Raw genomic sequence first — 22,267 nt, 5'->3', positions numbered from 1 at the left:
CAGAGCTGGTGCTTTTCTTGAGAATTGTTGGATTGGAGCCATCCCTTCCTTAAACACCTTCCCTAATAAAACCACATCCCATTACTCCCTTAGACACCTGCCTTTCAGTGGCCATGCTGACAGGTCAGATTTAGACGGAAAACTCCTGTAACTCTTCCCGGTGCTTAGTGAGGAAATGTGTCTGCTAATTCTGATGTATCGTATTCTCCCCAGAGCTTAGTGCAGTGCTCATAGTAAGTGCTCAATAAATACCAGTGATTGATCGATTGATTAGTACAGTTCTCTGCACTTCTCACTCAGTTCAAACCACTGATAAGAAAACCAGTGTCTTGAATAACTGCGTCATTTAAGTGCTTACGATATAATAATAGTAATATTTTTAAGCGCTTACTATGTGCCAAGCACTGTTTAAACGCTGGGGTAGATACAAGGTAATCAGGGTGTCCCACATGGGGCTTACGGTCATAATCCCCATTTTACAGATGAGGTAACTGAGGCACAGAGAAGTTGAGTGACTTGCCCACAGTCAGCTGCTAAGTGGCGGAGCCAGGATTAGAACTCACGACCTCTGACTTCCAAGCCCGGGCTCTTCCCACTAAGCCAAGTTGGTTCTCTGCCAAGCCCCCATACTGAAGGCTAGGATAGAGTCAAGTTAATGGAGAAATAGTTTTGTCCCAAGTAGGGCTAGCAGTCTAAGTTGAAGGGAGAACAAGTATTGAACCCCCATAGGAAGCAGCCTGGCTTAGTGGAAAAAACATGGGTCTGGGTGTCACAGGTCCCACGTTCTGATTCTGACTCAGCCACTCATCAGCTGTGTGACCATGAGCAAGGCACTTAACTCTGTGTCTCAGTTCCACCATCTGCAAAATGGGTGTTGGATACCTGTGCTCCCTCCTACTTAGACTGTGAGTCCTCTGTGGGACTTATCTTTTACCGACTCCAGTGTTTAGTACAGTGCTTGGCACATAGTAAGCACTTAAGAAAACCCACCACAGTTATTATTATACAGCTGAGGAAGATGGGGAATCTGAGGCACTCAGAAGTTCAGTGACTTGCCTAAAGTCACATAGCCAGCAAGTGGTGGGGCCGGGATTGCAACTCGGGTCCTGTGACTCCCGGGCCCATGCTCTTTCCAGTAGGCCAGACTGCTTCTAGGCATTGTCTTTGGTTCCCAACTAGTTCCAGATGGACTGAAAGGAGGAACTTTGTGACTTCCATGGTGACAGATAATGGAAAAGCCAACATAGGGGGGTTCGTGGCGATCCGGCCCTGAATTAGACAGCCATGTATCTTGGGTGATTTAGTCATTTACCTACCTAAAAGCAGAAAGCAGGTTCAGAGGGGCTCTCTAGGTCCTTCCAGCTTTCGTTTCTAGGACCCTGACCTCTTCCAGTTTAGTCTTCTGCTGCATGTTCCTTAAAAAAAATTTTTGCAAAGTTAGACATGGACCAAAATCAATGTGCTATGAGTGAGATGACCCCTTACCATTTATGCGTGTGCATCTCCTCCTCCAACCTATCAGCAAGCTTTCCAAGGGACACAGAGTCACAGGTGTGCGTGCAAAAGTTAACTGGATCCCATGATTCATGGCCAAAATCCAAGTCTAGAAGAAACATTACTGGGTTACAGCAAACACCAAGAGAACAATTCCAACTAATTTATGTCCTGGATGATCCCGAGGAATCATTTTCTCTTTATGCAGTTTCTCCAAGATGATGAATCATAACATTAATGAGTCTTGTACCTTCTGGAGAACTTTACCTTGACATCGACCTCGAGGGTCAGGCTTTGGATTCCTCTTCTCACTGACACAATTCTGTTAGGTCAGTGTACCAAACAGAGAAGCAGAGAGGTCTAGTGGAAAGAACACGGGCCAGGGAGTCAGAGGGTCTGGGTTCCAACCCCGGCTCTGCCAATCACTTGCTGGGCAAGTGGCTTAGCTTCTTTACGCCTCACTTTCCTCAGTGGCAAAGTGGGGATTAAATACCTGTTCTCCTTCCTACTTAGCTTCCCATGAAGGACAGGGACTGTGTCTGACCTAATTAACTTGTACCTACCCCAGTGCTTAGAACAGTGTTTGACACATAGTAAGCACCTAACAAACATGATAAAAAATGTTCACTTCAATCACTGACCAAATGAAATGAGTTTTCCTTAATGGGGATCATTTTTTTGCCAGTTTCATATCATTTTAAAACTCAGAGAATTGTAAAATTCTAATGGGACCATTACATAAGCTGCTCCTCCCCACAATGCCTCAGGACACAGAGATAACATGACAAATAAATAGTTTGAGCACAAGTGACGTCTGCTTCTTCTGAGGCCACGATGCAAGGGGAGACCAGACGAGAGTGTGGATAGCTTAGAGAACAAGCCATCACCCATGCAAAAAAACTCAAGAACATGTCCTGCTGAAACTAGGACTATGTTTCTTCTCTTAACCACTGGGAGGATCTGAACAATGCCCACCTTAATGGCCGGGAGTCAGACAAGGTACACGATGGCATTTTCATAAACACACAGTGCGCAAGAGATTCTCTCTCAACAATGAATAATTCTTCTGCTTCCCGTACAGGTAAAGGAAGCCAAGCCTTTGCAAATATTAAATATACCCAGTTCACTCTCCCCATCGCACAACGCGGATTCCCATGGAAACAGTCTTAGAGCAGAGAGGCTTCAGGAAGATTCCGACACCACGGAAGAAACGGAAAGAGAGCCAGGCATGTGGCTAAAAAATGCAACAGTACAGGCAGAGTGATCTTTAGATGCATGGAAGGTCTCTTCAGTCACACGTTAGTCTTATCTGTGGCACCCACGCAGTGATAAAATCTCACCTCAGTGGAGTCATCTTCAGACACACAGGACTGATAATACATACGTGACTGCTCACATCCTCATTGCACATACGGACACTAAATATGAGAAATGAAAATAAGAAACGAGGGGAAAAGCTTCCTGGAAGACAGCTGCATGATTTGTCTTAGATATGGTGGGTCACTGCTTCCCAAGCCCACCCTGATGGTTCTTCTGTTTTTTGTTTTTAAATAGTATCTGTTAAGAGCTTTCTATGTGCCAGTCACTATACTAGCCCCAGCGCTTAGAACAGTGCTCTGCACATAGTAAGCGCTTAACAAACACCAACATTAGCAAACACCAACATTATACTAAGCACTGAGGTAGATACAAGATAACCAAGTGGGACGCAGTCCCTATCCCACATAGGGTTCACAGTCTAAGCTGATGGTTGGGTGTTTAAGCCACGGCTCAGTACGTGACCACCTTTAAATGACCAACGTGCCATCTCTAACTGAGGATCACCCCATGGTAGCTATGATTAGAAATGGACCTAGAAAAATGGGTAGCCGAAATGGGATTAGAAAGATTCATGGCAGATTGGCCGAGTGGTTTTCAAATCCTTCCTCACCTACAGAAATCAAATTCACTGTTGGCTGTCAAGAAGTTTGAGGAATGTCCTGAGAGCCCATCAGGAGAATAACCTCCACAAAATAGACTTGTGTGAAAAAATATTAAACTAAAAAGAAGGGCTGGGAGCAGTGTGGTTAGCAGTTGATAGTTTCTTCCTTACTATTAGAAACAAAACAAAAGACTCTCAGGCCCAATCCCTGCCAGCTCAGAATATTCGGCATTTGAACTAAACTCTAAATTCCCGCTCTTTGTGCCAGGATGATTTAAATATCAGCCAGCTCCCACTGTTGACTGCCAGAATGATTTTAAATGCCAGTCCACTCAGACGATGGATGGTTCGACAGATCTTACCTAAGCTCGCAGGGTTCAGGACTTGCCGTTCAGAAATACGCTACTCGTGAACGTCGGAACCTGTCCAGGCCCGGAGAAATCAACAGAACCACTGTGAACAGAGATTGGTATTTGCTAAGCACTGTATGAAAAGCTGGGGTAGAACAAGGCCAGCAGGTCAGATACTGTCCCTGTCCACATGGGACTCACAGCCTCAGAGGGAGGAAGAACGGGTATTTCATCCCCATTTTACAAATGAGCACAAAGAAATGAAGAGACTTGCCCAAGACCACACAACAGGTGAGTGACAGAATCGGGATTAGAATTCAGGTCACCTGACTCATAGCCCTATGCTTTTCCACTGGGCCTCTTTTTCCACACCCCACAATCCACTGTTTTCTTTTTAGAAAAGCGGCTTGGTCTAGCGGAAATAACACAGGCCTGTGAGTCAAACAAATCCCAGCTCTGCCAGTTGCTTGCCGTGTGACCTTGGACAAGTCACTTAACTTCTCTGTGCCTCAGTTGCCTCAACTGTAAAATGGGGATTAAATACATGTTCTCCCTCCTACTTAGACTGTGAGCCCGAAGAGGGAGAGGGACTGTGTCCAACCTAATAGACTTGTACCGATCCCAGCACTTAGAACAGTGTTTGACACATAGTAAGCGCTTAACAAATACCATTTAAATAAACAAAAAAAATACTCCAATTCCTGCAAACAATCCAAACCGATATACTTTCCCTTTCCTTGGGCCTCCTCTTTCTTACACTGCCTTTAGAGTACAGGCCTGGGGGTCAGAAGGACTTGGATTATAATCCCAGATCCACCACTTGTCTGCTCTGTGATCTCAGACAAGTCGCTTCACTTCTCTAGGCCTCAGTTCCCTCATCTGTAAAATGGGGATTGAGACTGTGACTCCCACATGGGGCAGGGACTGTATCCAACTCGATTTGCTTGTATTCATCCCAGTGCTTAATATAGTACCTGGCACATAGTAAGCCCTTAACAAATACCGTTATTATTATTTATTATCATTATTAATTATTAAGAGGAGCCAGATCAACAGTTGGAGAAGGGGTGGAGTGTTAGGATGGGAGTAGCTCTGTTGGATCTATCAGTGGGCCTCCAGCTCACTGCCCAGTACATACATTCTGTCTCAAGCCAGTGACTGTTTCTATGCCTTTTTAATTTCACGTCTCCTCCAAGAGGCCTCCCATCACTAAGCCCTCATTCCCTCCCCCTTCTGAGTTGCCCTTGTACTTGATCGATTGTCTTGATTCACCACAACCTCTCAGCTCCACTGCATTTTTGTAGAGATCCATAATTTAGTTTAGTTTCTCCCCTATTTAGACTGTGAGCCCCTTGTTGGGCAGGAATGGTCTCTATCTGTTGCCGAATCGGTATGTTCCAAATGCTTAGTACAGTGCTCTGCACATAGTAAGTGCTCAATAAATACGATTGAATGAATGAATGAATTTAATGTCTGTCTCCCCCCTCTAGCCTGTAAGCTCTTTGAGCGCAGGACCGTGGCTACCAACTCTGCTATAGTATACTCTCCCACGTGCTTAGTACAGTGCTCTGCACCCAGAAAATGCTCCATAAATACAAGTGATTGCTCTGAACAGAATAGGCACTAAATAAATCCTATCGCTTGGCTAACCGATTGAAGTGAAATACCACACGTCTAAAGTCTCACAAACGTTTGCTCGAAAAGCTAGCTGCCCTCAAGCTTGGCTCAAAGCGTATTGCTACACCTATATCATTTCATAACCCGGATCCAGAGTAGAGTACTTTTAGTGTTACCTTTTTTCCAAAAATGAGATCAGTCTCCCTCTCTGTCTAAAAAACAGTGTTGTTTCCTGACACACAGATATTATCAAATAAGCTCGACCCGGATCTCACATCCTCCTCCACCAAAGCAGTTGCCTTGGGAAACTCTTTGTCTGGACTACGTTACGCCAGTTCAGTGTTGACTTTCTATTCCAGGTCAAGGAAATACTTTGGTTCATGGAGCTGCCATTCACTAACCTGGAAGCAGCATTCATCTTGCTGGCATTCGTCATCTTCTCCTTATTTACTCTGGCTTCCATCTACAGTGACCCCGAGGAGACTAGAGCAGGTAAATGGGGCCAATTGTGGCGTTTTACGCTGTTTTCTCATCCGAAGCTGCCACGAAGTAGCTTGGGTCCATCAGTAGTTTCACTGAGCACTTACTTTGCGTAGAGTAGTGTCCCACGTGTTTGGGAAAGTATTATGTGATGGAGCTTATAGATACAATCCCTGCCCTCGAGGAATTTGCATTCTAGTGGGGGAGCTAGATGTTAAAATAAATTACAGATAGGGGAAATGGCAGAGCATAAAGATGTCAGTCATTCGGTCATATTTATTGAGCATTTACTGTGTGCAGAGCACTGTTCTAAGTGCTTGGAGAGTACAATAAAACATTGTAACAGATACATTCCTTGCCCACAGTGAGTTTACAGTTTAGGATATGTACGTAATTGTTACGGGGCTGGAGGTGGGCTATCACAGTGTATAAGGCAAACAGATCCGAGTGCATAGGTGATGCCTAGGAGTACATTGGAGAATTTGAGAGATTAATCAAGCAAGGCTTCGTGGAGGATGTATGATCTTAGTAGGGCTTTGAAGGTAGGGAGAGTGGTGGTCTTTCGATATGAAGGGAGAGGAAGTTCCAGGCTAGAGGGAGGACTTGGTCTTATGGGGATAGGCTGTTTTCATGGGCTCGAACTAATTTCACGGGAGTCACCATGACCTATACCAACACTTAGAAGAAGCTCCCCTCCCAGAGAGATATTTACTGCCCCATTTTCCTCATTCCCTCTCCAAAGCTAAAGGAGGAACTTTCCCTTTCATGGGACAGTATGAAAACATTCCCAGTCTCTAAAACCTGAGGGAACAGAGGGGAAAATGCTATTTCTAACCCCAGGGGGTAGAAAAATGATTAAAACACCTTCAAAAAGAATGTCAAGGAATCTCTCTGCTGGCAGAAATGCTTTGCTGCCCATTAAATTGGCATCAGTCAACAAGGGTCATGAGAATGGCAGCAGTGGGGGTGAGGCTTCTCTGAATGTTAGGCAGGACCTTCCACTTTGATTGAAAGACAGAGTGTGGACTAGTGGAAAGAGCCACGACTGGAATCAGGAGATAATTATAACAATAATTGTGGCATTTATTAAGCGCTTACTCTGTGCCAGGTACCCTAAGCACTGAGGTGGATACAAGCAAATCTGGTTGGACGCGGTCCCTGCGCCCCATGGTTCTCACAAGGATCTGGGTTCAAAAACCAACTCCGGCACTTGAACGCCATGTGACCTTTGAGCAAGTTAAATGAGACATTTTCCTCATCTGCCAACCCATTCTCCTTCCTCTCCACATCTGGGAACCTCCTGATCCACAAGGAGGGCAGGGAGGGAGGAATAATGGCACGAAGCAGAATTCGGATGATTGGGGCTTCAGATCGAAGGAGTCACGAGTCCAGGGAAGAAACAGGGGCAGCTCATTCCAGTAATAATAATTGTGTTATTTGCTAAGTGGTTACTATGTGTGAAGCACTTTACTAAGTACCGGGGTAGACATGAGATAACGAGGTTGGACACAGTCCCTGGCCCACGTGGGGTTCACAACCTAAGTAGGAGGGTGATCGGGGACTGAACCCCAATTTTACAGATGAGGAACAGAGAAGCGATCGGCCCAAGGTCACACAGCCGGTGAGTGGCAGAGAAGGGTCTAGAAGCAGCGTGGCTCAGTGGAAAGAGCACGGGCTTTGGGGTCAGAGCTCATGAGTTCGAATCCCGGCTCTGCCACTTGTCAGCTGTGTGACTGTGGGCAAGTCACTTCACTTCTCTGTGCCTCAGTTCCCTCATCTGTAAAATGGGGATTAAGACTGTGAGCCCCACGTGGGACAACCTGATTCCCCTGTGTCTACCCCAGCGCTTAGAACAGTGCTCTGCACATAGTAAGCGCTTAACAAATACCAACATTAACCCAGGTGATGATGATGATATTGGTACTTGCTAAGCGCTTACTGTGGGTAAGCTGATGACCTTGTATCCTCCCGAGAGCTTAGAACAGTGCTTTGCACATCGTAAGCGCTTAACAAATGAATCACTATTATTAGAGAAGCAGCGTGGCTTAGTGGAAAGAGCACGGGCTTTGGAGTCAGAGGTCACGGGTTCTGATCCCGACTCCGCCAATTGTCTGCTGTGTGACCTTGGGCAAGTCACTTAACTTCCTAAGAGAAGCAGCTTCCTAGAGAAGCAGCGTGACTCAGTGGAAAGAGCACGGGCTTAGGAATCAGAGGTCAAGGGTTTGAATCCCGGCTCTGCCACCTGTCAGCTGTGTGACTGTGGGCAAGTCACTTCACTTCTCTGTGCCTCAGTTACTTCATCTGTAAAATGGGGATTAAGAGTGTGAGCCCCACGTGGGACAACCTGATTCCCTTGTGTCTACCCCCGCGCTTAGAACAGTGCTCTGCACCTAGTAAGCGCTTAACAAATATCAACATTATTATTATTATTATTCTTTGGACTTCAGTTACCTCAGCTGCAAAAATGGGGATTAAAAAATGTGAGCCCCACGTGGGACAATCTGATTACCCTGTATCTACCCCAGCGCTTAGAACAGTGGTCTGCACATAGTAAGCGCTTAACAAATACCATAATTAATCATGATTATTTCCCCTCTCCATGGCCTAAGACAATCCCAAGCAGTGTTCTCTGACTTAGACGTCAGCTGTTCAAATGTAGAGCCCCTCTCCCAAATGGGCTGGCATTTAACTGACACCTCTCAGAGGACCAGGTTTAAAGGGAAGAGGAAAAAGGCAGAGGATGGAAGCTGTCCCCTTCCTCTCCTTAAAAACCTCCAGTGGTTGCCTATCAACCTCCACACAAAACAAAAACTTCTCACTCTGGGCTTCGAGGCTCTCCATCACCTTGCCCCCTCCTACCTGTCCTCCCTTCTCTCTTTCCACTGCCCACACCGCACGCTCCGCTCCTCTGCCGTCCACCTCCTCACCGTCCCCCGTTCTCGCCTATCCCGCCGTCAACCTCTGGCCCACGTCCTCCCGCAGTCCCGGAATGCCCTCCCTCCTCAACTCCACCAAACTAACTCTCTTCCCCTCTTCAAAGCCCTACTGAGAGCTCACCTCCTCCAAGAGGCCTTCCCAGACTGAGCTTCCTCTTTTCCCTCTGCTCCCTCTCTGCGCCCCCTTCACCTCCCCTCAGCTAAGCCCCTTTCCCCCCTTTCCCTCTGCTCATTTGTATATATTTTATTACCCTGTTCATTTTATTACCCCATTTATTTTGTTAATGAGGTGTCCATCCCCTTGATTCTATTTATTGCCATTAAGTTGTCTCGTTTGTGTCCTTCTGACTCCCCCGAATAGACTGTGAGCTCGTCGATGGGCAGGGATGGTCTCTCTCTATTGCCGCATAGTCCATTCCAAGCGCTTAGTACAGTGTTCTGCACATAGTAAGCGCTCAATAAATACTATTGAATGAATGAATGTCCCAGGGTGAAAGGGGAAATTGCGCTTGGTTCCTAGAGGGAGAGTGGGAGGCGTTCATTCAGCCATCGTCCACTAGGGGGCGGCCTCCGGCCAGCCTCACATGGCCACAAATGAGGAAGGGAGACGGGGCCCAAAAGATCTATTTCTCTGCATTTAGTTGGACACTAAGAGTATAAATTCAACCCTAAAAACATCATTCTCCTCACCTTTTACGCGGAGATGCCCGAAGGGATCAACGAGTCTTGATCACTGTAGAAAGATCCCCCGAAACCTTTAGCTGGCAGGGTGAAGACTAGATCTAAAGCCCCCCCTGACTCCTAGCCCCCTTGTAATAATAATAATAATGATGGTATTTGTGAAGCGTTTACTATGTGCAGAGCACTGTTCTGAGCGCTGGGGGAATAGAAGGTCATCAGGCTGTCCCACATGGGCTCACAGTCTTCATCCCCATTTTACAGATGAGGGAACTGAGGCACGAAGTGAAGTGACTTGCCCAAAGTCACACGGCTGACAAGCGGCGGAGCTGGGATTAGAACCCACGACCCAGACGACTCCTGAACCCGAGCTCTTTCCACAGCCTTGTCTTTCCATTAGGCCACGTGGATCGATAACGCAGGACGATACAGCAATTAAGCAACAGAATAGCTACATTCTGAATGCGGAAAGTTTCTGATTTGTAGTTTTGCAGCCTTTATTTGTTTTGAAAAAAGGGAAGTAGAGGCTGGAATTATAATGTTCCCCAAGGGGCCCTAGGCAAAAACAGCTGCCAGTGTCTCAGGTCCAAAAAAGGAGGCCTGTTGGGCCCCTCCCTCCCCACCCCACCACTCCCTGTCCACGCAGTTTCCCAGCACAAAGCTCCTAAATGGCAAAGAAGAAATCTATCTAATTCAATTTCAACCTAATAATTCTCAGTTCTTCCTTGATCTACTGCAACAAAAGAAAGAATAATAATTACCTTCCATGTTATCATGCTAATAGTCCAGAAACACTTCAACTCTATTTTTCCCCTGTGGTCGGTTCATGTAAAAATAGGGTATTTATTTTTCCTTTGATTTTTTTCAAGAAGCTTAATCCCTAGTCTCAGTTGCTTTTAGTATTTCTCTGGAATATTTGTCCTCCAATGCCTATGAAATCTTTATTTTCTTAAAGCAGGTGAAGAAAAGGAATTATAGCTTCTGATAATAATAATAATAATGGTACTTGTTAAATGCTTACTATGTGTCAAGCACTGTATTAAGTGCAGGAGTAGATACAAGATAAACAGGCCCCACATGGGGCTCACAGTCTAAGAGGAATAACAGGTGTTGAATCCCCATTTTTCAGATAAGGGATCTGGGTCTCGGGAAAGCTGAGTGAATTGCCCAAGTGGCAGAGTGGTGGATCCAGGACTGGAACTCAGATCCTCTGACTCCGGATCGCGTTCTTTCCACTAGGCCACACTGCTTCCCTCAAGACCCCTCCTCCAGCATACCCAATCAATCGCTCATATTTATCAGCAAACCCAATCAATTGCTCGTATTTAGTGAGTGCTTACTGTGTACACAGCACTGTATTAAGTGCTTGGGGTACTCTAGAACAGAGTTGGTAGACACATTCCTTGACCACAGTGACCTAACAGTCTAGAGGGGGAGACAGATGCGAATATAAAGAAATAAATTCTGGGTATAAGTTCTGTGGGGCTGAGGGAGGGTGAATAAAAGGAGCAAATCTGGAAATTATCCTTATGCAACGATGATGCATAAGGGAGTAGGAGAAGAGGAAATAAGGGCCTAGTTGGGGAAGGCCATTTGGAGATATGACTTAATAAGGCATTCAAGGTGGGGAGGGTGATTTTCTGTCGACTATGAAGAAGAAGGGTATTTCAGGCCAGGGGCAGGATGTGGGCAAGAGGTCAGTGGCAAGATAGATGAGGTCGAGTTACGGTGAGCAAGCTGGCATTAGAGGAACCAAGTGTGTGGCCTGGGCTTTAGTGGTTGAGCAGTGAGGTCAGGTAAGAGGGGGCAAGGTCACTGAGTGCTTTAAAGTGGAAGGGAAGGCGTTTCTTTTTGATGCAGAGGTGGCTGGGCAACCACTAGAGGGTCTGGAGGAGTGTGGAAACATGGACTGAATTTTTTTTTTAGAAAAATGATCCAGGCAGCAGAGCGAAATGTGGACTGGAGAGGGGAGAAAAAGGAGGCAGGGAGGTCAGCAAGGAGGCCAATACAGTAATCAAGGCAGGATAAAATAAGTGCTTGGATTAATGTGGTAATGGTTTGGATGGAGAGGCAAGGGTGGATTTTAGTGATGTTGTGAAAGTTGAACTGACAGGATTGGTGACGGGGGTTGTGAGAGAGGTGAGTTGAGGAATTCCTGGGAGGTTTAGAGGGATAAAACATTTTCCACTTTGCAAATGTGAGGTCCCTGAAGTATTTAGTACAGTGCATTACTCCCGCTGGGGTCAGTAAAAACCATCTCTACTAGGTGGGCACAAGATGCTTACTGGTATCACAAAAAAGTCTGTGATGGAGATGAAAATAGATTCCAGGTGTCCTGAGCCTCCATTCAGGGCCCTCTTCCAGAATCAAGTTCTCTTCCCCCTTCCTTATAAAATTTCTCTTTTATTTTCAAACTTATTGGTTACAGTACCAGAAGATGCACTTATAGGCCAATGTAAATAATAAGAAGAAGAAGAACTGTGGTATTTGTTAAGCATTAACTATGTGCCAGGCACTGTACTAAGCACTGGGGTAGGTATGAAATAACTGCATCAGACACAGTCTTAATCCCTATTTTACAGATGAGGTAACTGAGGCACGGAGACATTAAGTGACTTCACTAAAATTGACAAGTGGCAGAGTCGGGAGCAGAACACGGGTCCTTCTGACTTTCAGGCCCGTGCTCTATCCACTAGGCCACACCGCTTCTAGTGGCAGTCTCTGGAGACCCTGGCACTAATAATGTTGGTATTTGTTAAGCGCTTACTATGTGCAGAGCACTGTTCTAAGCACTGGGGTAGATACAGGGTCATCAGGTTGTCCCACGTGAGGCTCACAGTTAATCCCCATTTTACAGATGAGGTAACTGAGGCACAGAGAAGTTAAGTGACTTGCCCCCCAGTCACACAGCTGACAAGTAGCAGAGCCGAGAGTCGAACCCATGACCGCTGACTCCGAAGCCCAGGCCCTTTCCACTGAGCCACGCTGCTTCCCACTAGGCCTATGTTTGAAAACTTCCCCACTGTTTGAATAATAACGATGGTAGTTGTTACGCACTTACTATGTGCCAGGCACTGTTCTAAGCACTGGGATAGTTACAAGGTAATCAGGTTGTCCCACGTGGGGCTCACAGTCTTAATCCCCAATTTACAGACGAGGTAACAGACACGGAGAAGTTAAGTGGCTTGCTCAAGGTCACATGGCACACAAGTGGTGGAGCCGGGATTAGAACCCACGTCCTCTGACTCCCAAGCCGTGCTCTTTCCACTGAGCCACGCTGCTTCCATCTGAAGGAAATGATAAACCTTAAATGACCTATCAGTAGATAATAAGGATATTCGGTGTTGGTAAAGGGCCTTACATCAAAGGCACTTCAAACTGACTTACCAAGGATTGCTCTTCCAACATCACTAAGCTTAGTTCTAATGTTGGATTAATGGTACTTACCGTTTGGTATTTATTGCATGGGGAACTGAAGCACAGAACAAGGGTGACTTGATACCAGGATGTGTGGAATGAAAGCAACAGAAGGGGGAACAAAGCCCAAGGCTCCTAAATCCTAGTCCAGTTTAACAGGAGCTCAGTCCTTGAACAATCTCCCCTAAACCAAGTCACAATGAACAGTATTTACTCAACACACTCACCCCCACTTTTTTTAAAAGGACAAAAACTCCACTCCCTGGAATGTTGACCCACATTTTGAATTGGGAATCAGAGCTAAAGCTATATTTTTCTTCCCAAATGAGGGGACATAAAAGATCCAACCAAACAAGCAAAACAGTCTGATCGAGGATAAAACCCCGCCTTTCACAAGCGTCTCCTGCAATTAAGTTATTCAGTGCTAATCAAAGAGAAAAAAATGTCGGTTACCAAATTTTCAGAACAATGTCTGGAATGGCGCAGGATATGTGTGGAGACTCCAGTTTTGACTCCATTTGAATCTAGTTTGATTTTCCATTTGGCAAATACTTCCTGTGTTCCAGCTTGTTGATTTATAACCTGAGAAATCTGTGTGCTTGGATAAAAAATATACATTTTAGATTCTTTGAACTTCAGCCAATGGGCATTTTAATCCACGTTTCATTTAAAAATATTTAAGAACAATTCAAAAGTGGATTTGGTTTTATGAGTTCCTAAAATTAGCGTGTCAGGACATTAGAATGTAGTTCCCAATTAATAAAACAAAGAATCATTCATTCAATAGTATTTACTGAGCGCTTACTATGTGCAGAGCACTGTACTAAGAACTTGGAATGTACAATTCGGCAACAGAGACAATCCCTGCCCAATGACGGGCTCACAGTCTAATCAGGGGAGACAGACAAAAACAAGACAACTTAATCATGGTAAATAGAATTAAGGGGATAGATACCTCATTAACATAATAAATAGGGTAATAAAAATATAGACACAACACAGTGCTGAGGGTAGGGGAAGGGAGAGGGGGAGGAGCAGAGGGAAAGTGGGGAAAGGGGGCTTAGCTGAGGGGAGGTGAAGGGGGGAAGGGAGAGGGAGCAGAGGATGGGGGGAGCAGAGAGGGAGCAGAGGGAAAAGGGGAAGTTTAGTCTGGGAAGGCCTCTTGGAGGAGGTGAGCTCTAAGTAGGGCTTTGAAGAGGGGAAGAGAGTTATTTTGGTGGAGGTGGGGAGGAAGGGCATTCCAGGACAGCGGGAAGACATGGGCCAGAGGTCGACGGTGGGATAGGCGTGAACGGGGAACGGTGAGGAGGTGAGCGGCAAAGGAGCAGAGCGTAGGGGTTGGGCAGTAGAAAGAGAGACGGGAGGAGAGGTAGGAGGGGGCAAAAAAGATCTAGAGTTCCTTGGGATTTATTCAAATGGGTAGTTCAAATCTGCAGTATAGACTATAAAATGGATAAATCCAATCTTGCATAAATCCTTTTTAAAGCAGTAGCGCTGAAATACCAAATGAGAGACAGCAAAAGTCCCCATTAGATTGCAAGCTCCTCGAAGGCAAAGACTGGGTCTTGGGCTTGAATCGGTTACGTCCAGGAGTACAGAGGTTTCTGGTCTGCTGGCAGTGCTTGCTCCATAAATACCAATGGTGACAGGATAGACCAGAGAATATATGATTAAGGAGGACACAAACTTTGAGATTTATTATAGGGGCCTATGAAATTAATATGGGGAATAGGCTTGACTTTAAATATCCTACAAATATTTATCGAGTAATTTAAATAACTAGATAAGTTAAATAACTATTTAAAAGGTAATTAAGGTAAATTATGTGTATTCACGTATCCTTAAAAAAAGGTTCAAAGCCTATTCCTAATAATTAAGAATATTGGAATTTGTTAAGCCCTTACTGTGTGTCGAGCACTGTGCTAAGCACTGGGGGACATACAAGGTAATCAGGGTGGATACAATCCCTGTTCCACATGGAGCTCACAGTCTAATGGGGAGGGAGAACAGGTATTCAATTTCATTTTATGAGAAGCAGCATGACCTGATGGAAAGAGTATCGGCCTGGGAATCAGAGGAACTGGGTTCTAACACTGGCTCTGCCAAGGGTCAGTTGTATGACTTTGGGCAGGTCGCTTAACTCCTCTGTGCCTCAGTTCCCTCATCTGCAAAATGGGGATTCAATATCTGTTCTCCCTCCTACTTAGTGCACTTCAGCCATACTAAGTTAAACATTTCATTCCTTGCCCCAAATCCCTTCACAAGCTTGTTCCGGTATACACTGAGTCAGCCATTTCAAATCCTCTGTGGAATACTGGAGGCCCATATTTAGGAGAGGCCACAGTAGATCTATATTTTAAGAATACACAGACCAAAGCAAGTCTTTGACTCATTCCATATTAAGAAAAATGAAATATGTATTAATATGTGAAGTTCATAGCTTAGCTAAAAGAAGACAAATTTCTTGGGAAAAGCAACCTACATCTTCATCAACCCTCAGTCTAAGACAGTTATCACTGTATTATGCGCTGTGGAAGTATCTACTGAAAGAAAAACAAAGACTTGAGAAAATCTGCCTTGTTTCCCTCACCCTTATCCTTCTTTCTCCTCACCCCTATTTACCAAACATGCCTTTTTGGAGAAAAATATAAAGAAGAAGAAAAATAAATAATAAATAAAAATATAAAAATAAAATTGCTAAGCACAGATCCTTCTGCATTCATTGACTGATCCCATAAGAGCTTATGGACCTCCCTGGAATAAGGTTTTCCTGAAGTAAAATTAAAACTGTGAGAGTAAATCTGAAAAGAAAGAATCATACCATAATGCATTACGTACATATCAAGTAATTCTTTTACTTGAATCTAGCTGAAATTCATTTTAGTGTCGGTTTCTCCCACGAGACTGCAAGCTTCTTGAGAGTAGGCAGCATGTCGATTAACTGCATTGTACTCTCCCAAGTGCTTAGTACGGTATTCGGAACAAGGTAGACCCTCAATCAATATTATTGATTAATTGTTGAGGAGACGCTATTTATCTGTATTATTCTCTATGGAATTATCCTGGCCACAAATGGCTTATATCTTGTCAGACATGTGTCTTTGTCTCTCCCTATATAGGAGTAGCTGTTGGACATGTCTGATAAATGTAGTGTGGTCGAAGGTTGGGAAAGGAAAATCAATAATGTTTATTTCCCATTCTCCCACAGCCCTGACCGGGTTTTATTTATAGTTAGAATGGATTGTTGGTCAGGGAGAAACCCTATCACACAATGCCTTTGTATCACTATGTAATATAGTGATATATATAGGCAAATATATGCTCGCCTGTATTTGGTGATAGAGATAGGAAGCCAAATCTTTCCTCCCTAAAGTCCACAGCCTCAGCATAGGAGAGAGAGGCCTTTGAAGAGAACAAATGAGCCGGTGCTGCCTATCTAATATTTTAGGGCATCTCACCTGCTGGAGAAAGTTTGATTTAGGGCTGCCTGTGAGGAAAACTTGATCATGATGAATCAGAATACTCATTAACATAAGACCTGACTGAAAATGACATTTTCAGTCTCCAGTCTCCTCTTCAGTCTACTGCCCAGATCATTTTCTAAAGTGATAAATCACATTTCCCCTCTCCTTAAAAAGACCAATAGTTTCCCATCCACCCAAAGAGAAATTCCTTACCATCTACTTTAAGGCACTTAATCAGCTCTCCCCATTCTACCTTACCTCGCTGATCTCCTACTACACCACAACCCGCACACCCTGCCTCTCTAACACCAAACTATCCACAGTACCACAGTCTCTTCTTTCTGGCCACCGTCCCCTTTCTCTCGTCCTCCCGCGGTACTGGAACTCCCTCTCCTTTCATATCTGAGAGACAACTGTTATCTCCACCTTCAAAGTCCTACTAAAATCATCTCTCCTCCAAGAGGCCTTTCCTAAGCCCTCACTTCCCCTGTTTGACTTCCCTTCTGCTTTATTTTTGCACTTGGGACTCTACTCCTTAAGCTCCATCCCTCGACACTTGTGTACATACCCATTTTTAATTTATTTTCATGTCTTTCTCCCACCCTTGTTTCTCCTCCTTTCTGTACTCTTACAAGGGCTAGTACTGTGCTATGCCTCGAGTAGGCACTCAATAAACTCAATGTTGGTAACACTCAAAGGCACTCAATGTTGGTAACAAATACCAACATTATTATTAAACACCATCAATTAAGGCATTCATTATATCCTACTCTCATTATATTCATTGTATCACCACTCTCCCCATCTTCAAATCCCTCCTAAAATAATTTAGCCACTAGTAAGACTTCCCTGACAACCTGTTATCTCGCCACCCTATTCTCCCTCCCTTCCACATAGCTATGTATTTGTGTTCCTGTAAGAGTTTTGAGACTACTACTACTAATAATGGTATTTGTTAAGTGCTTACTATGTGCCACGCACTGTTCTAAGCGCAGGGGTAGATAAAAGGTAAGCAGGTTGTCCCACGTGGTGCTCACCATCTTAATCCCCATTGAACAGATGAGGTAACTGAGGCACAGAGAAGTTAAATGACTTGCCCGAAGTCACACAGCTGACAGGTGGCAGAGCCGGGACGAGAATCCACAAAGTTGTGGGGCTAGAAGAGCCAAGGGAGCAAGTCAGGGTGATACAGAAGGGTGTGGGAGATGAAAAAAAGTGGGGTTTAGTGTGAAAAGGCCTCTTGGAGGAGATGTGAGGTAGGATGGAGCAGGGTTTTAAAGCCAAAAGTGAGGAGTTCCATTTTCTGTAGCTCCTCAAAGCTGTATCATCTGGACTGGAAAGGGAAATGTGGTGTATATTTAGCTCAGCATAGTTGATCAGAAAGGTTGCTTCTGTATGTGGAACCGTTTAGCGGCAAATATAATCCTATACATTTACCAAATTCAGGCAGTTTAGGCACACCACAGATGGCTCAGAGATAATCGTCTAGAGTGAGGGCCAGACTAAAGTGGCTGAAATTCCTTCTACAGATGGAGTATGATTCTGAAATGGAACTAAAATCATATAAAATAAATCTCTGCACCTGCACTGATCACTTAAAACAAATTTAACTGACCATTGACTTTGGAAACCGGGGGAAAATTTTTTGAAACTTCAGAGAATTAAATTTGTAGATACATTCTATAGGGACATAAAAAACAACTAATGTGGCAAAGTCTGCTTCTTGGCCTTTCTGGCCTTCTGTGCATGTCTAAACAAATACAGGTTTGAGTACAGTATTGATTTTTTTATATTAAAAAAACACTTCAGGAAGGCATAGAAGACTAATTTCCATTCTCTGTAACTGCTAAAGTGTAACCCTACTGGGCTTAATGGAAACACTGTAAAAGGGCCAAAATAAATGGGCAATTTGGTTACTTGATTTTTTTTTTAGGCCCTGGAAGATAATGATGTTTTGAGGGAGCATGAAAATTCCATACCAGTCCCATGAATCAAGGCAATTTTACTTATAATTTACCAGTGATTATGCAGGGATACAACTACACATTTTTATTTGCCATATCTCAGAACAATAATAATAATAATAATGGTATTTGTTAAACACTTCCTATGTTCCAAGCATTGTTCTAAGCGCTAGGATAGAATACAAGCTAATCGGGTTAGACACAGTCCCTGTCCCATACGTGGCTTCCACTCTTAACACCCAGTTTACAGATGAGGGAACTGAGGCCTGGAGAAGTTAAATGACTTTCCCAAGATCACCCAGCAGACAAGGGGCAGAGCCGGAATTAGAACCCGTCCTCTGACTCCCTAGCCCGGGCTTTTGTCACTAAGCCATGCACAAAATGAGAACTGTATTGGACACTCCTGAGCTCTTGGTACTGCACCCTGCCCAATCGTAAGCGCTCAGTAAATACCAATGATTGATGGAGTCTCCTCAGGTTCATCACTCAAACACACCTACACACACACACACACACACATACATAAACCTGCCCTTTGGGACAGAGACCCTTCCCCACGGGGTGCCGAGGACTGAAAAGCTCCCACCCCCTCTCAGAAAGTGGGATTGGGGCGGGTGAGGAGAGGGGCATGGTTGAAGTTTGGGGGTCAAAGAGAGGGTGGGTGAGGAGGGAGGAAGGGAAGGAGATAGAAGGACCGAAAGGACAGGGCGGGAACAGCGCTGAGACCCGCCATCAGCTACCTGAGTCTTGCCCTAAGAGAAGTGGCAGAATGAACTGGAGAAGGTTCAGAGAAAAGCTAAGTTAATCAAGGGATAATGATAACAATAACAACTTCGGCATTTGTTAAGTGCTTACTCTGTGCTAAGCACTCTACTAGGCAGAGGGGCAGATACAAAAAGTCAAACACAGTCCCCTTACAACATGGGGTTCCCGATCTAAGTGGGATTGAAGTTCACAAACCCCTGAAGGCCGGAACGAAAATACAGCAGCAGCAACAAGTTGACATTCCCATCTGATGCTTCCATTACATTTGCAGATAAGAGGACTTGTATTCCCAAGGAAAGCATAAACGACCGAGATTCAGCAACTATAACTGCAGCGTCGGCAGGACCATATTGGTGTGCCATGATGCGGTGGTTGTTCGGCTCAGACCGTAGGACAGTCTGGTCTCAGAGTGGGCCTCCATCCCAGCCTACCAAATATCAATCAATCAATCAATCAATCATATTTCTTGAGTGCCTTACCGTGTGCCGAGCCTGGACTAAGCACTTGGGAGAGTACACGACAACAGACGTGGTAGACACGTTTCCTGCCCACAGTGAGCTCGTTGCCATGGTCAGGTAGGCATGGTCATTGATAACCTTTGGCGACGGCCTGAATTCAGAACTGGTTTTAAAATATAATAACTTCTCGTTCTAGTATTAAAGAGAAATATGGTTCCTGCCCAGTGTGCTAACATTTAATTATCCCTATTCTACAACCCAGTGATAAGCTAGAGTCAAAACTTCAACTGGTGTTAAGGACCGCACATTTGACACTAGATATCCCGAATTATTTTTACTTGTTACTTTTTGGAAAAGCGCGGCATTATCTGGACAAGCCAAGCTGGATCCTCCCATTAGAAAAATGGGGAATCAACGTCTGCTAGTTTAACAAGCTGGAAATTGCTGCACTTCCAAACTAACAGTCTTTCCTCCCAGCGGGACATTATTCTACATCTCCTGCTTCTAATAGTGTCCAGCAAAGCAAAGATAGGTGGCCTTTAAAGGAAAAAGAAAAAAAGAAAGGAAAGCGGCTGAGCGGGAAAGAAGAGAGCAGCTGGGAGACTGGACTAAAAATGTGGGAGTGAAAACTGAACATCAAGACTTTCTCATCACCCCCTAGAGAGATCTCAAATATATTACAAGAGGACAAAAGGCATCCCATTCTGGACTCCCAGGATCGCCTGTGAGTTATTAAGTAATAATCCAAGATGGACTCGTCCCCTTCCTGAACTCTGAAGCAAAGAAAAAAAATATCTCCCTGTGATGATAAAAGAAGGCAGTTACGTACTGTATGTTCTTGAAATTAGAGAGTACAATTTTCCTAGGTGAGTGTAAAGAGTAAAAAACATAGTGGAGATGAAGCTTTTTAAATAGCATGAAATGAATCTTTTGTATTTACAAAACTTCCATTTACAAGTAGAATTAAACACAACCTAATATTAACATTTTTGTGAAAATGTACTGTTCGGGTAGTATGAGGAGCAGTTCTTGTTGCTTGTTTACTCCTATTTTCAGAGGAAAAAAGTACTTGGAAGGAATAAGATAGACAAACAGCTTCCTTCCTAGAGTGTTGAGATGCAAACAAGGAAAAGAGACTTCACGGTGTGGATTAACAAATTCTGTATCCATCCCACTTCTCGCTACATCCTATTTATGCACAGGGAAATCATACACCTCATTCTTGTTCACATGTATGGAAACTGTAAGGAAGCTGGGAACCGCCTGGTTGATGCAGTAAATGAATCCAGTTTGGGGATTTTTAACACAAATTCTTTTTGCAAGTTGGAGACAAAATTAAGGGACTTTCCTTCCATCAGCAGTCACCACCTGTACCTGAAAAGTCTTTTTGGTGGTCCCAGGGGCCCTTGGTGATAGAGAATCAATCAGTGGCATTTGTTAAGTGCTTACTGTGCGTAGAACAGAAGGAAGGAAGGAAGGAAGGAAGGAAGGAAGGAAGGAAGGAAGGAAGGAAGGAAGGAAGGAAGGAAGGAAGGAAGGAAGGAAGGAAGGAAGGAAGGAAGGAAGGAAGGAAGGAAGGAAGGAAGGAAGGAAGGAAGGAAGAGACGGGAAAGGTTTCTGGTGGCAAAGTCAGGCTGCACCCTACCAATGAGAATTCCTCAGAGAAAGGAGATGCAGGGCAGAAAAGTGCTGGAGATGTGGATCACTACCATTCATTGGGTAGCAGAAGAGTGATCCTTGTTTGACAAGCCTGAAAAAGTTAACGGTAATAGGAATTTGTTCAGCACTTACTATGTGCCAGGCACTGTACTAAGTGCTAGTGGATACTAGTCAATTGGGTTGGACACAATCCCTGTCTCTTATGAGGCTCAAAGTCTCATCCCCATTTTATAGATGAGGTAAGTGAGGCACGGAGAAGTGAAGTGATGTGCCCAAGGTCACGCAGAAGGTAAGTGATGGAGCTGGGATTAGAACCCATGACCTTCTGACTTCCAGACCTGTGAAAGATACTTTTAACCATTTTGCCAAACAAAAATATGTATTTTAGAACCCATAAAAAGAACAAGAGGTTTCTCTCTCTGAGCATCCTCTGAGCAAAATGTTTAAGTTTCAGGATAGCAACTACTAACCCCTCACCTCTAAATCCCAGGGTAGTCACAAACTTAAAACTTTAAACTTGCAGAGAGTCAAAAATAAACATATGGCAATTTAGAAGCAGTGGGGGTGATATTATCTACTATGTGAAGTAAAATTTCTCTATGGTACAGACTGTCAAAAGTCCAAGAATTTTAAGAAGCAGTCCTAATAAATCAAAATTAAATACACATGTCCTTAAAGAAAATAACCACAGAAGAAAAACGTTTAGACCCAAAGTATGGAACAGATTGAATTAAATCAGTCAGTAGATCAATAGTATTTTTGGAATGTTGACTGTGTGCAGGGCACTTTACTAAGAACTTGAGAGAGTAAAGCACAACAGAGTTGATAGCCATGTTCTCTTCCAACAACAAACAGTTTACAAACTTTAAAAAGAGAATGAATAATGTTTGCCTCAGTATCTTATTTAATAATCTAAGTAGCGGTGGAAACCGTTCTGAACATAGTAAGTTCTTAATAAATATAGTTGATGATTGATTGATTGATTAGAAGACCCTCTAAATCAGGAGGACTAGGTTGTAGACGACTGGACTGTTTCACAAAGAGAGTTAAGCTTATGGTCCGGG

Source organism: Ornithorhynchus anatinus, chromosome 12 (genome assembly GCF_004115215.2).
Source record: "Ornithorhynchus anatinus isolate Pmale09 chromosome 12, mOrnAna1.pri.v4, whole genome shotgun sequence".
NCBI classification, from domain to species: domain Eukaryota; kingdom Metazoa; phylum Chordata; class Mammalia; order Monotremata; family Ornithorhynchidae; genus Ornithorhynchus; species Ornithorhynchus anatinus.
The sequence above is the reverse complement of the archived record's forward strand: the minus strand, read 5'-3'. Positions refer to the sequence as shown.